The sequence below is a fragment of the Hyla sarda genome, unplaced genomic scaffold (genome assembly GCF_029499605.1).
Source record: "Hyla sarda isolate aHylSar1 unplaced genomic scaffold, aHylSar1.hap1 scaffold_235, whole genome shotgun sequence".
Lineage (NCBI taxonomy): Eukaryota > Metazoa > Chordata > Amphibia > Anura > Hylidae > Hyla > Hyla sarda.
In genome coordinates, this window is record NW_026609032.1 from 268,564 (window position 1) to 284,377 (window position 15,814).

A 15,814-nucleotide genomic window follows, 5' to 3' on the forward strand; every position below is an offset into this window, starting at 1 on the left:
ACACGTCATTCTATCTGGGCGGAGCTGCCGCCCGGCTCATGAATATTCATGAACTTATCCTCCTGGTCTAATTCTTCTTTCTCGGTCTGTTTGTGAATAAATACACCCTCCGTCCCTCCCTTCCTCCCACCCCCGGCTTTTCACTTATGCAGCCCGTCTTCTTACTTGTATTGGGCCGCAGCTTGAGTGAAGCCGGGGGAAGAACGCTGCTTCCGGGTGTACGGAACGCGGCGCATGCGCGGCCCTCCACACCAGACCGAGAAAGAAGAATTAGACCAGGAGGATAAGTTCATGAATATTCATGAGCCGGGCGGCAGCTCCGCCCAGATAGAATGACGTGTGGCCGAGTCCCAGATGATAACTCCTCCCACTGAGTCCCAAGCCAGGGAATAACAGAAAACTAAAAATATAGGTATCTTAAGAAGCACTGAACCATTTTTAATCAGGTAAGGAGCGTTTTAATCAGGATCACCCGCACTACAAGCCTGTGTAACAGTTTTAGTGCGGGTGATTCTGATGACAGATTTCCTTTAATATTTAATTTTCATATACAAGCTTTTATAAAATATACTATAATCAAGTCCAGCCTTGAGGAATACGTATTCTATATACACAATTGTGTATATACCTACTTATATAATTCCATTATACGTCACTTTATTTATGGTTCATTCCATTATGCGTCTCTTTATTTATGGTTCATTCCATTATACGTCTCTTTATGGTTCATTCCATTTTACGTCTCTTTATGGTTCATTCCATTATACGTCTCTTTATTTATGGTTCATTCCATTATACGTCTCTTTATTTATGGTTCATTCCATTATACGTCTCTTTATTTATGGTTCATTCCATTATATGTCTCTTTATTTATGGTTCATTCCAGTATACGTCTCCATTATACGTCTCCCGGTTCTGGCAACTGATACAAGATAAAGCCCAAAGCGCACAATGTGAATGGGGCTTTATTGCTTCTTATATGGGATTTTGTACCATTCATAACCAGTTTTAAACAACCATTAGCATCCGGCACTCACCCCTAAATACCGGATTTGACGCTCGTACATAGAGAAAACCGGAGGACCAGGCATCAGAAGGTTTTCTCCATGTAGGAGCGTCAAGTCCGGTGCGTTGCGGTGAGTGCCAGATGCTGATGGTTGTATCTCTAGATATTGAAGTCAGTCCTCATTTACTTCTTGGCACCTCCGTAGGAGTCTTAATTGTTGTCGGCACTAGTGTTGAGTGGGAATATTCGAATTGCAAATTTTTACCACGAATATCGGCACTTCGCAATTTCTCGAATATTTAGAATATAGCGCTATAAATTTGTTATGATGAATATTCTTTTTTTTTTCACAGTACACATCACAATGATGTGTAAATAAAAAGTGATCATCCCTCCCTGCTTCCAGCTTGTGGTCCAAAAAAAGACTCCAATATTATTTACTGTGTGAGACTGTGTAGCGTGAATATTTTGTAAATGCGAAAATTCGCGAATATCGGCACCTCCAGAGGATACGGATCCCTCCCTTCTTTTAGCTTGTGGGCCAATGACAAGATTACAAATAACAGAGGTTAGCAACATCCCTAGCAACCATTAGGAAGTAGTTAAAGATATAATCGCGCATGCGCACTTTGCGAATTTCATTACAAATTTTGAATGGAAAAAAGTTAACGAATATGCAAAATTCATTAAAGGTTGTGTAGCTCACTCAGCCTGAGCTGACTCGAGGTTAACTGGGTAGGTCTATATCCCACAGACCTAAAAGTACGTAGAAAGTAATGTATAATAGATATATACAGGGACCAGTCCTCTAGAGGCAGTAGAAAAAAAAGAAATAAAGAAATAGAAAAGTGCAGAATTACAATAATAATTAATTATAAAATGGAATATATAATCCTTAGTAATCCCGAATTGAGGTTGGAAACATAGGATAGGATATAAATCACATTTATTGAATTATAATGCAATATACACCTGTGCGGGGCTCTTGCACAAGATGTATTAAAACTATTAAAAAATGTTCCAATAAAAATATAAAAATAAGATGAAAAAAATATATTTTATAGTTTGTTTCCTGTGCCCTGCAGGCGATACACAGTCGGTGGCACATGATGAATGCCGCTGACCAGTCCGTCTGGGCAAAAGTAGTCTGTAACTCCTACTCCCAGGCTGCCACAAATGGTAGTGGATTCTGAGCGGCCCTATCCATGAGGAGCCCATAGATCTAGGAGACCATCCTGAGGGCCGGGGAGGCCGAGGCACACTTCTGCTCAAAGGACAAGAGCGGCTTGGCCAGTCTCAGACTCTGACTCCTGGTTCTTACGAAGTGCCCAAGTTGAAGGTATTGCATGTGTCTAAACGGTGTATGGAAGTGTACTGGGACCAATTCAGAATATGGTCGGAGCAGGGTGCCATCTAGTAAGTCCTGCAGGGGGAGGGCAGGGTGTTCTGTGCTACCCAGGAAGGAGGCGTTATGCATACCCTGTGGGAAAAGGGGATTACCTAGAACCGGAGTCAACGGACCATCTGGATCGATAAGTCCAGTCCTAGAGATATATCTCTTGTACGCAGTGATCAATTCCCTGGTAACCCACGGTAGTTCCTGTTGTAACCTAGCAAGATTGCCCCGGGAGGCAGCCACAGGAAGGACGTAACCTCTAATCTAGTGGCATTCACCTCAACCCTCACCCATCTTTTTGTGGTGCGACCATGAAAGAAGTCCAACAATCTGGCCAGCGTGGCAGCGATAAAGTAGGTGTGGTAATGGAAATGATATATAATGCTGCCCTCTTGTCTCGAAGTGCCCTAGCCAAGTACTTCCTGGGTTTATTACCATAGAAGGCCCTAGAGCATCACTGTCTATATTGTTTGAACCGATCATGCAGCAAAGCGCAGATGTCATGTCTCAATTCGGACTCTCAAAGACAATTCATGTTGGGACTTCTTATGTTGAGCCTCTAGTGAACTCAGCGTCTCAAAAAGGTGTCTCAACTTTTCCGCCTTCGCCCTTTTAAGACGGGAGCTGTGGCCTATCAATACCCCTCTCAGAACACATTTAAGTGCTTCCCATTGTACACGTAGCGGTGTCTGGTCCATACTATGGTCAGACTGAAAATGAGCAATTGTCGATTTAAGGTCAGACAAACAGAACGGTGGAACGGCACTTTTCTTTATTGAATAAATATCCAGATAATTCCTTGGAATCGAGGGTAGAAATACCCCAGAGTCCAGAGGAAACTGTTAAACACGTAAAAGTGGTACCAAATGTTGAAACTTTTTATTCTTTAGTTCCTAAAGAATTTAATAATATCCATGAAAATATTTTTCCTCTTCGTAGCCCTGACAATCTCACCAAGAGAGGGCAGCAATAAAATCGTTACAAAATAATTCAAACATTATCATATGTTCAGCAGATAAGGGGGGGGGGGGGGGGGATCGCCATCTTTGATAGAACTGCATATATAGAGGCTTCAAGGATTTTGTCTGACCCGGAATATTATGAAACATCACTCACTGATCAATCTCCAAGTTATTTTATGGAATATAAAAATCTCATTAAGAAAGCGGTTGTTAATTCGTTGATTAATAAGAAAGAATTGGATTTCTTAAACATCAAACATTACACTCTTCCCACATTCTATTATCTTCCTAAGCTACATAAATCTATCACTCACCCACCGGGGTGTCCTATTATTTCGGGTGGGGGTTCTCTCACTTGTAATCTGTCACATTTTGTGTCCTGCTGTCCTATGGCTTGAATCAAGAATAAATATCCGCTTTCATTTGCACGTTACCCTGCGCTGGACTTCCATTTCTTCTATCATATTTCTGGTGTTGGTTCACACAGTGCCGTGCGACAGGCGTCTGGCAAAAAAAGTGAGCTAGGGAGCCATCTATTCTTCTGTCACATTATATCGATTTATTTGGTATTTGGTATTCTTGATCTTCCGACTAATTTTTCTTTCCTCACTCTAGATGCCTGTGCACTTTATTCTAATATCACAAATAGTATTGTCAGTACAAGAAGAAAGAGCTGCTGGCACAGGTGGTTGAAGAGTCAAGCATAAGCAATTCACAGTGTAGGAACAAACAGGGCTGAGATGCGGATACAGTCCTGAAAGGGTCCCGAGGTGCTCTCCCTCAACATAAAGAAAAACTGAAGGGGCACTCACCAGTCTTCATTCATCTTGACCTTTATTTGAGAGGGTTTACAGCAGTGGGAAAGCCGGGCAGCGGGAACGCCGGGCAGATAAACGTCCATATGCGCTAAGGGGTTAATAGTTCTCATTTCCCCAAATGGATCTGTTGTTATGTCAATATCTCTGAGTCAGAAAAAATTGCACCCTTGACAGCAATTTTTATAAACAAGCATTAATTTTACAATATCGTTTTATCAATAAAGGCTAAAACTATTTTATCCAAAAACTATTTATCCGAAAACTATTTTATCCGATGCTTTCAATAGAGTTAAAGGAAAGCAACAAGTTTCCTTGGTGCAACCGAAATCATCCAATATTACATCTAGAACTGAAAACACGTTAAATGTACATACAGAAAAAATTAAGGACAATTTGAATACATTCAAATATAACTTTATTGCAGATTATAATTGTGCTAATGACAATATCAGGAAAACCTTAACTAAACATTGGAGCATCCGTTTGGATGATCCGGTGCTCCGGAAGGTGCTGCCCCCTCAGCCAAATGTAACATTCCGGAGGTCCAGTAATTTACGGAACCTGATAGCCCCAAGTAAGTTGAAGTCACTACGGAGGACAGATAAATTAATATTAACAAATTCCACCAGTAATATGACAGGTACTTATCCTTGTAACCACAAAAGATGTTGATGTTGTTCGATAATTGGTGCCGGTTCCAATGTCTTTTTTTCAAACCAAGCGACTAATAATAAGAAATATGAAATAAAAGAATATCATGACTGTGATAGTTCATATGCTGTTTATCTGTTAACATGTATCTGTGGTTTGCAATATGTGGACCGCGCAGTTCAGACCGTGCGGTCCCGCATGAACAAACACAGATTTAATATTCACCATAATTTTATGTTCACAGTTTTTCTCGTCACTTTTCATTAAAACATAATAGTGATATAAAATTGCTCAAACTTACGATTATTGAGCCAATTCCTCCTCACTTCAGGAACAGATTCCAGAGATTGACCAATCGTGAGTCATTCTGGATCTTCTCGTTGGGCACCTTATTTCCGGGGGGGCTCAATGAGACGATTGAGAATGCCAGGTAGTCTAGCCTCATTTATTATTATTTTAATTCATTTTAGATTTTTTTTCTTCTTTAGGTATATTGTATATTTTGTGCTCTACTAAATGTTCTTTACATGTTTTTGCCATTTTTTATTAATGCATGTGCAAATGTATTGTATTTTATTGTTTAGCAATATTGACTGTTCTTCCCGTGAGAGGAGCGGGGTTTCTCCTTAATTCAGGAGACCTGTCACTGTTTCATGGCAATAACAGTCTTTTTCGCACATAGGTGTATATGTTTAATTATATTTTTTATGTAATCTTTTATCAGTTGTTATTCATCATACGATATATGATTATGGCTTTTTCTATTTATATCTACATATGATTATAGATGTTTTTTATGTGCATTTTAAATTCCTTTTGTATGTAATGGAATCATGGTCCCTTTAAGGTTTTCTTTTTAAGGGTTAATCCATGAGCCCTATATATTGTGTGTTCGTACTCATCTGCGACGTGGATTGTCAGCCGCAGATGGACGTATCATGCTTATGGCATTTCGATATGGGGTGACTATACATGGATAATGGCTGGACATCTTTTGGAAAGACTGTGGTTATGTGGACATCATAGAGGTTGCTTTTTTACCTAGGTGGTATTATTATCAGAATATCCTATCTATAGAAATTTTGAGGGCCATATAGGATCCCGGTGGTTGGATAATTGTGGTCCAAAGTTATCTGTACTAAAGGAGCGATTATTATCAGGTCATTTCTTCAGGGGGCCATTTGTTAAGTCTTTTTCTTTTGTGGAGGAGCCCTTATATTAGGGTCCTCACTCTATCGGTGATCCTGTTTCTTGCTGCCCAACTACCTAGAGGTCGTTGCATTAGTCGGAGGATATTCAAATGAAGCCATAAATAAGCCTTGTCATCGTTTGTCTGCATTCATGTGCTTTGTATTGTATACATGTTTGCTTTGATGTATTACGAATATATATAGTCTCAATTGTCCTCTCATTCTCTTTGTATTAAGTTGTGCCATTGTCCATGTGTTGCATGCTGTTTATATATATATATATATATATTGTTCCTCCATATCTCTGTGCGTATTAGGTATATTTGTATACTGTTGTTGTCATCCCCTGATGAACCGTTGTATATTATAAGATACACGGGGAAACGCGTTGGGATATACAGTTGTTCATCATAGGAGAACTTTCTCTTTATTTTTGTGTGGATATAAATTATTTATTATTGTTATTAGGGTTTTTTAATGAGGATTTAATAAAAGTATAAATTTTAGCTACATGGTTTAGTGTTATTTTGTGTTCGTACTCACCTGAGTATGCCTGATGAAGCAGTCTGTGAAACGCGTTGCATCATGGGTGAATAAACCTCAGATCCCTTTACTTGTGTGTCCTGCGCTTTGAATCCCGTCGACACGTTGGAGGTCCTATTCTTTTGTTACATTGATTTGGAGCGGCTGCAGACACCTTGCTATCATTGCCTTTTCCCATTGTTGTACTTGGTTGAGTGTAACCTGTTGCGGTAAGCACTATCTCTGCTCAAGCTAACGGTATCCCACTACGGAGCGTTGTCTGTCCTTTATTTCAGACAAACATAACGAGTCAAGGAGCAGCGACTCATTAAGACGCCATGTAAACTGCAGTGTGCTGAGTGAGGGGATATGAACTGTACAAGAGACTGGTGCGTGTTCAGAGAAGAACAAGTTGCCTAAGTGGAGGACAGTCAGGGCAGATAATAATGAGGCAGGAAGATATAGTCTAGGCGGCTATAGGAGTCATGGGGGCTGGAATAAAATGTGTAATCTTTATCATGCGGATGCTGGAGGTGCCACACGTCACACAGCTGCAAGGAGTACAATAGCTTCCGGAGTTTACTGAGCTCACGGTAGGAGATGGCAGTATGTTGCGTGGATGCATCCAACAAAGGCTGAAGGGTTAAGTTAAAATCGCCACCTAATAGCAGCATACCCTGCGTAAAATAGGACAGGTCCTCTAGGGTTCTCATCAGAAATGAGACCTGAGAGCTATTTGGAGCACAGACAGTCGCCACCATCACCACCTCGTCCAGAATTGTCCCTTTAACAAATAAACATTGAGCCTCAGGGTCGACACAGACATCTAGCATGTTGAAGGGTAGTGAGTGGTGAAAACCCACTGAAACTCCCTTGGAGCGGGACTCTGAATTGGTGCTATGGTACCAGGTGGGGAAGTAGGGACTGATCCGCTCTGGAGTGTGGCCTGTTTTAAAGTGAGTGTTTTGGAGACACATGATCTTAGTCTTTTGTTTATGTAAGTGGTATAGGACTTGAGACCTCTTCTCTGGTACATTAAAACCCTGAACATTCAGGGAAGTTACCTTCACCTCGGCCATGAAGTGGGTGGAGTGCGGAGCGAGAGCGTTGTACGAGTAGATGGAGGGGGGTCCTGGAGCAATGTAACTCAGAAACAAAAACAGGAAAAAAAGCAAGAACACTTGCAACTGTATCACTGGTGGCAGAACAGGTCTACTGCCAAATAGGTGTATGTAACAGACACCAGCCCTAAGTGGGGGTAGAAGGGAAAGGAGAAGGGTGCTACTAGGGTAAGGTTACTATCTGGTAAGCATACTAAAAACAGGAAAGAGGTGTGAGCGTGTCTGCCCTCGGCCTAGAGGAGAGGAGCCACGTACTACCACTGATATAGGGGGAGAGATAAGTTCTAGTACATGAGGAGACTATGGGCCACGGGTCGTAGGCAAATAGGGGAAGACATATCAGAGCTAGTCCAGAGGGCGACTTCCCATCTAGGAGAAGAGGACTCCATATTCTGGTCCCATCAGCAAAGGGCAGCTATATCAGCGGGAGCTCGTCAGTCTGTGGTGCTGTCATCTCGGAGACTGAGGTAGCGGACCTCCAGGTGTAGAGCACCTCTTCGTATCCCGCTGCAAGACCCTAGGCGCAGGTGGGCATAGGGGTCTCTCAAATAAGCAACCCAGTCCGGGAGAGACACAGGAGGGAGACCAAGGGTGGAGAGAAAAAAAGGTAAGTCTCCAGGAGTGCGAAGAGAGGCCGCAGTGTCTCCAGCAGTAACATGTAGGGCAAAAGGAAACCCCCACCTATATGGGATGTGGTGGTCTTGGAGCAGACGTAGAAGTGGTCGCAGCAGGGCCCTCTGTCTGAGATTACGCCTGGACAGATATGGGTACACTGGGTAAGGTAGCTCCATCAAAGTCAATATATAGGGGGAACGCAGCAGATCCCATCTCGTGGACGTGCAGAGTCATTGCTGGGCGCTCTCAACGCCCGGTGGACTCTATTTCAATATACGTTTCAGGAGGGTGTCGTAAGAGCATGTTGAAGATTCCAATGACCATGGGTTGCAAATCCTGAGAGGAAGTAGCTTCCGGGAGTCCACGGATGCGGACATTGTTCCTACAACTCCTATTCTCCACGTCATCTAGATGCTCTGCCAGTGCATGGTGTGTGGAGGTTTGGGTATTCAGGGCATTCTGCATGTCCCTCATGGAATCAAGAACAGTCCTCTGAAAGACCTCTAGGGCTTTTACCCTACTCTGCAACTCAGCCACGTCTTGCTTGACCGGCTGAAGATCCTGGTGCCATGCATACAACTCCCAGTATTGCCGGACAGCCGTTGACTGTCCAAGCATGCTGGGAGTTTTGTAACAGCTGGAGGCACCCTGTTTGGGAATCACTGGCGTAGAATACCCCTATGTCCACCCCTATGCAAATCCCTAATTTAGGCCTCAAATGCGTATGGCGTTCTCACTTTGGAGCCCTGTCGTATTTCAAGGCAACAGTTTAGGGTCACAAATGGGATATCGCCGTACTTGGGAGAAATTGCCTAACAAATTTTGGGGGGCTTTTTCTCCTTTCACCCCTTATGAAAAGGTGAAGTTGGGGTCTACACCAGCATGTTAGTGTAAAAAAAGAAATTTTTTACACTAACATGCTGATGTTGCCCTATACTTTTCATTTTGACAAGAGGTAAAAGGAAAAAAAAGCCCCCCAAAATTTGTAACGCAATTTCTCCCAACTACGGAGATACCCCATATGTGGGCGCAAAGTGCTCTGGGGGGCGCACAACAAGGCCCAGAACGGAGAGTGCACCATGTACATTTGAGGTGATTTGCACAGGGGTGGCTGATTGTTACAGCGGTTTTGACAAACGCAAAAAAAAAAAAAAAACACACATGTGACCCCTATTCGGAAGCTACACCCCTCACGGAATGTAATGAGGGGTGCAGTGAGAATTTACACCCCACTGGTGTCTGACAGATCTTTGGAACAGAGGGGTGGGCAAATTAAGATTGTTGTACAGCCCACTGTTCCAAAGATCTGACAGACACCAGTGGGGGGTAAATGCTCACTGTACCCCTTGTTACGTTCCTCAAGGGGTCTAGTTTCCAAAATGGTAGGCCATGTGGGTATTTTTTTGCTGTCCTGGCACCATAGGGGCTTCCTAAATGCGACATGCCCCCGAGCAAAATTTGCTCTCATAAAGCAAAATATGACTCCTTCTCTTCTGAGCATTGTAGTTCGCCTGTAGTGCACTTCAGGTCAACTTATGGGGTACCTCCATACTCAGAAGAGATGGGGTTACATTGCGGGGTATTTTCTGCTATTAACCCTTGCAAAAATGTGAAATTTGGGGGGAAACACACATTTAAGTGAAATTTTTTTTACATATGCAAAAGTCGTGAAACACCTGTGGGGTATTAAGGCTCACTTTATCCCTTGTTACGTTCCTCAAGGGGTCTAGTTTCCAAAATGGTATGCCATGTGTTTTTTTTTCCGGTTCTGGCACCATAGGGGCATCCTAAATGCGACATGCCCCCCAAAAACCATTTCAGAAAAACGTACTCTCCAAAATCCCCTTGTCGCTCCTTCGCTTCTGAGCCCTCTACTGCGCCCGCCGAACACTTTACATAGACATATGAGGTATGTTCTTACTCGAGAGAAATTGGGCTACAAAAATAAGTATACATTTTCTCCTTTTACCCCTTGTAAAAATTCAAAAATTGGGTCTACAAGAACATGCGAGTGTAAAAAATGAAGATTGTGAATTTTCTCCTTCACTTTGCTGCTATTCCTGTGAAACACCTAAAGGGTTAAAATGCTGAGTGAATGTCATTTTGAATACTTTGGGGGGGGTGCAGTTTTTATAATGGGGTCATTTGTGGGGTATTTCTAATATGAAGACCCTTCAAATCCACTTCAAACCTGAACTGGTCCCTGAAAAATTGTGATTTTAGAAATTTTGTGAAAAATTGGAAAATTGCTGCTGAACTTTGAAGCCCTCTGGTGTCTTCCAAAAGTAAAAACACGTAAATTTTATGATGCAAACATAAAGTGGACATATTGTATATGTGAATAAAAAAAATTATTTTGAATATCCATTTTCCTTACAAGCAGAGAGCTTCAAAGTTAGAAAAATGCTAAATTTTCTAATTTTTCATAAAATTTTGGGATTTTTCACCAAGAAAGGATGCAAGTTACAAAAAATTTTTACCACTATGTTAAAGTAGAATATGTCACAAAAAAAAATCTCGGAATCAGAATGATAACTAAAAGCATCAGAGTTATTAATGTTTAAAATGACAGTGGTCAGATGTGCAAAAAAATGGCTGGGGCCTAAGGTGTAAAATGGCTGTGTCCTTAAGGGGTTAAGCATTAATAACTCTGGGATGCTTTAACATATGAATTTGATTCTGAGAGTTTTTTCGTGACATATTCTACTTTATGTTAGTGGAAAATGTTGTCGATACTTACATCATTTCTTGGTGAAAAAATCCAAAATTTCATGAAAAATTAGAACATTTTGTATTTTTGAACTTTGAAGCTCTCTGCTTGTAAGGAAAATAAACATTCCAAATAAATGATATGTTGATTCACATATACAATATGTCTCGTTTGTGTTTGCATTATACAGTTGACATGTTTTTACTTTTTGAAGACATTATAGACCTTTTAGTTTAGCAGCAATTTTAAAATTTTTCTGGAAAATTTCAAATTTGGATTTTTTCAGGGACCAGTTCAGTTTCAAAGTGAATTTGAGGGTCTTTATGTTTGAAATACCATATAATGGAACCCATTATGAAAACTGCACCCCTTAAAGTATTCAAAATGACATACAGAAAGTTTGTTAACCCTTTAGGTGTTTCACAGGAATAGCAGCAAAGTGGAGAAAATTAAAAATCTTTTTTTTTTTACACTAACATGTTCTTGTAGACCCATTTTTCTTTTCACAAAAAATATGTATCCCTATTTCTCTCGAGTAAGGAAATACCTCATATGTGGATGTAAAGTGCTCTGTGGGTGCACTAGAGGGCTCAGAAGGGAAGGAGCAACAATGGGATTTTGCAGAGCAAATTTTGCTGAAACGGTTTTTGGGGGCATGTCTCATTTAGGAAGCTCCCATGGTGCCAGAACAGCAAAAAAAAAAAAAAAGACACAAAAAAAAAAAGACACATGGCATACTATTTTGGAAACTACACCCCTCAAGGAACGTAACAAGGGGTACAGTAAGCCATAACACCCCACAGGTGTTTGACAAATTTTCACTATAGTTGGATGTGAAAATGAAAAATGTAATTTTTTTCACTAAAATGCTGGTGCAACCCCAAATAGGTATAAATGTCCCCCAAAATTTGTAACCCCATTTCTTTTGAGTAAGAAAATACCTCATATATGTGGATGTAAAGGGCTCAGAAGGGAAGGAGCGACAATGGGATTTTGGAGATCTGATTTTGCTGGAATGATTTTTGGGGGGCATGTCGCATTTAGGAAGCTCCCATGGTGCCAGAACAGCAAAAAAAAAAAAAAACATGGCATACTATTTTGGAAATACACCCCTCAAGGAACGTAACAAGGGGTACAGTGAGCCTTAACACCCCATAGGTGATTTACAAATTTTTGCTAAAGTTGGACGTGAGAATGAAAAATTTAATTTTTTTCACTAAAATGCTGGTGTTATCCCAAATTTTTCATTTTTACAAGGGGTAATAGGAGATAAAGCCCCCCAAAATTTGGAACACAATTTCTTCTGAGTATGGAAATACCCCATATGTGGATGTAAAGTGCTCTGCGGGCGAACTACAATGGACCACTGTTCCAAAAATCTGTCAGACACCTGTGGGATGTAAATGCTCACTGTACCCCTTATTATATTACGTGAGGGGTGTAGTTTCCAAAATGACCCGCTGTGATCTTTTCTTAACTGCAGGTACTACTACTCCCAACGTGGAGCACACTCTGCTCCATGTTGGGAGCTGTAATACCTGCAGTTAAGGTCAGATCACATTCGGTGTCACTTCTGACACCTGTTGTGAGAAAGGAGAACTCCATTGAAAAAAAAAGTTTTCAAATCAACTGGTGCAAGAAAGTTAAACATATTTGTAAATCACTTCTATTTACAAATTTTAACCCAAAAATCTTCCAGTACTTATCAGCTGCTGTATACTACAGATATACTACAGAGAAGTTCTTTTCTGTCTTACTACAGTGCTCTCCGCTGACACCTCTGTCCATGTCAGGAACTGCCCAGAGCAGGAGAGGTTTTCTATGGGAATATGATTCTAATCTGGACAGTTCCTGACACGGACAGCGGTGTCAGCAGAGAGCACTGTGGTCAGACAGAAAAGAAATTCACAAATTTCTCTGTTTTATGGTTTCTGATGACTGATCAATATATTAATACTAATATGCCATTGTTGATGCTGGAGAAAGATATTTGATAAACTACCTTTAACCCATAAACCAGCTTGCAATCTGCTTGCAACTCAGAAACCTTGGAATGACGCCAGGAGGTCCAAGATGAGACGTCAGAAGACAAAACATTTGAGGAAGATACAGATTGTATAGAAGGGCAAAGATCTGGGATTTTCCAGTATGAGAGTGAGAGGGCCGCATAAATGAACTTTGGCCAAGAAAGAAAGGCTTAAATATGCTAAAATATACAGAGATAAAGCTCAACTAACCAATCAAAATATAACATGACTATTTTGACGTCATGACTAAACCTCCCTTTTTTGTCAAATGTAAAAAAAATGTACTTCCATGTAATTAAACAGAACTCCGTGGGCAGCTCTTTAGGCAGTATGCTAAGAAGGAGATGATACCAACATTCTGTCTGGTGTGCATTCCTTGTGCTGGCAATCAGTAGTAAACAGCAGCAGTCACTCACATTTTAATGCCTTATCCGCAACCATCCTTGACAGTTGGTGTCAGAAGTAAGATTCTGTTCCCTGGACCACACTCGAGGGAAGAGCCAAGTCTGGTGGACCGACACATTCCGAGCCGTCAAGGGGGAACCAGAACTGGAGTTAAAATCTCCGCAAGAACATGATAAGTCTGCTGATTTCTTTATGAAACTGTAGTTTATGTGTGTCTTTTGGGCAGGCCTGGGAGCCTGGGAGAGATGGCTTTTGTCGACCCCCTAGAACTAGCCCTAGTAGCTGGGAATCTTCCCCCCTGTGTGGTCTCAATTTCATAGAGTTCTAGTCGCAGGTGACATTGCTGCTGCTTACATTTTTTTCTCTCTCTCTTTCCTCCTTGATTTTTGATCTTGATATTAATGATGTAACCGTTAACAAAAATATATTTTGTAATAATAATGAGGATACCGTTAACGAAGAGATTTTTTTTATGATTATGATGATACCGTTAACGAGGATATTACTGATGATGATAATAATGAGATTACTGCGATGATATTACTGATAATTGATTTTTTTGTGTCGTACTGCTGGTAAATTTTTGTGCTGTATCGGAATTATGATATTTTTTTATTTATTTTTTATTGTACCAGTCCAGTATATTTTTCTGTGTTTAAAAGCCAGACTTAGATGAAAAGGTAGAACTGTATTTAAAATGTGTCATGTGTTAATTGAGCTCTAATGTTTTATCTCCAAAGAAATGGATAACTGAGTTGTGCAAAGGAAAGAAGTGTGCTGAGTGTGCAAAGAAGTTTCAAAACGGTGTCTGTGTTGTAAATTAAGTTGTTGAATAGGATTGATTGTCTCAGTATCTCCTAAAGAATGTTCCTTGGTGATTTTGGATGGTAGTTTGAGTGGACAAATGGCTGTGTGCATTGTGTTGAAGAAGTTGGTGGTTCTTGGAAGAATGTAGGATTAGCAGAGTTGAAAGTGTTCATGTAAGTGATATTATGGTACAAGAATGTAGAAGAGTCCAAAAAGTTGTTGAAACCGTAAAAAGTGTTAATCCTTTGTTCAGGAATGTTTGGTGCTGTGGAATACTGATGGTATGCTAGATCCCTAGGAAAGCTGGATATATATAGTCATGTGATGACGTTCATAGAATGGTTCTTGTGATATATAGTATGTTGTAAATGTGTGATTTGTATTATTGAATCAGGAATGTATAGAATATGACCAGTGAATTTTTTCTCTGTGAAGCTGTTTTGTGTTGTAATGGATCCTTTTTAGATTGGTATAGAACAAAAGAAAATCCACGTGGTTTTAATTGAACCTATTTCATTAATTTCCTTAATAAGTTTTGTTTTTACAGATTGCACAGGATTGATGCCAAAAAATGAAATGTATCAGGAAATGCGATTAATTGTCTGATTATATTACAGGAGCAACAAGAGGAAAAGTTTCTAAAATAAGATAAAAAGGAAGAAAGTGATCACTATTTAATTGATAAATATTACCTAAATATTTTAAATCAGCTAATTTCCCCCCCCCGAAAGAGCTCTCTATATATTTTTTATTCTTTTGCATTTTTGGTGAGAATATAGGCCCTGTGTGTTATGTGAGCCCTGTGTGTTGTATGTCAGTATTGTTACATGTGTCTTTTGTATGTCTCTTGATGTAAAGTAACACAGAAATCCAGTCAGACACTGAATATTCAAAAGTTGTTGAAGACTGACCTAGCTTGAGGGAAAGCAGAGGGCCAGGCTCAAAGAGGTGGTGACTGGTGACAGAGTATTGGGAGGAGAAAGGGGGGGGGGGCATCCTTGAAAGATGGGGCCATATAGGGAGAATGACAGCCTCCTCTTCTGAAATACAAAAATCACACTTAAAGAAAGTGTGTGTGTATATGTTTTAAACGGAGTAAGTTTATAGGACCTGCATACACAATGAGATATACCTATACATTCTACATTGCATTTATTTGAATAATACCATTTTTGAATGGATAACTTTATAATGATATTTTTTTTTCTCTCTTTCTTCTATCCCCTTTTGGCAGCTTTGCTACTCTCAGATTATGATTAAAAATGTTTGAACTTATGAGGTTAAGAATTCAAGAGCCATGATAAAATAACAAAGAATCCATGGTTGATGCCAAGTTATAAATGTAAGCTTGTTCCAAGTAATGTAAAGATGTAATACATAAGAGAGGATATATGGTGACCACACGCAGAATGAAGTTCTACTACAATAAACCACTTGATCTGAGCGGTGGTTCAGGAAGTAGAACTGAAGGTATTCACTGAGATGTGTAAGATATCTGAAGGTATGACACAATGAGTATGGGTACTCTTTTATTACCGCCCACAAGTATGGGCCTATTGAAGTAAAGGTTTTCTTTAACCCCTT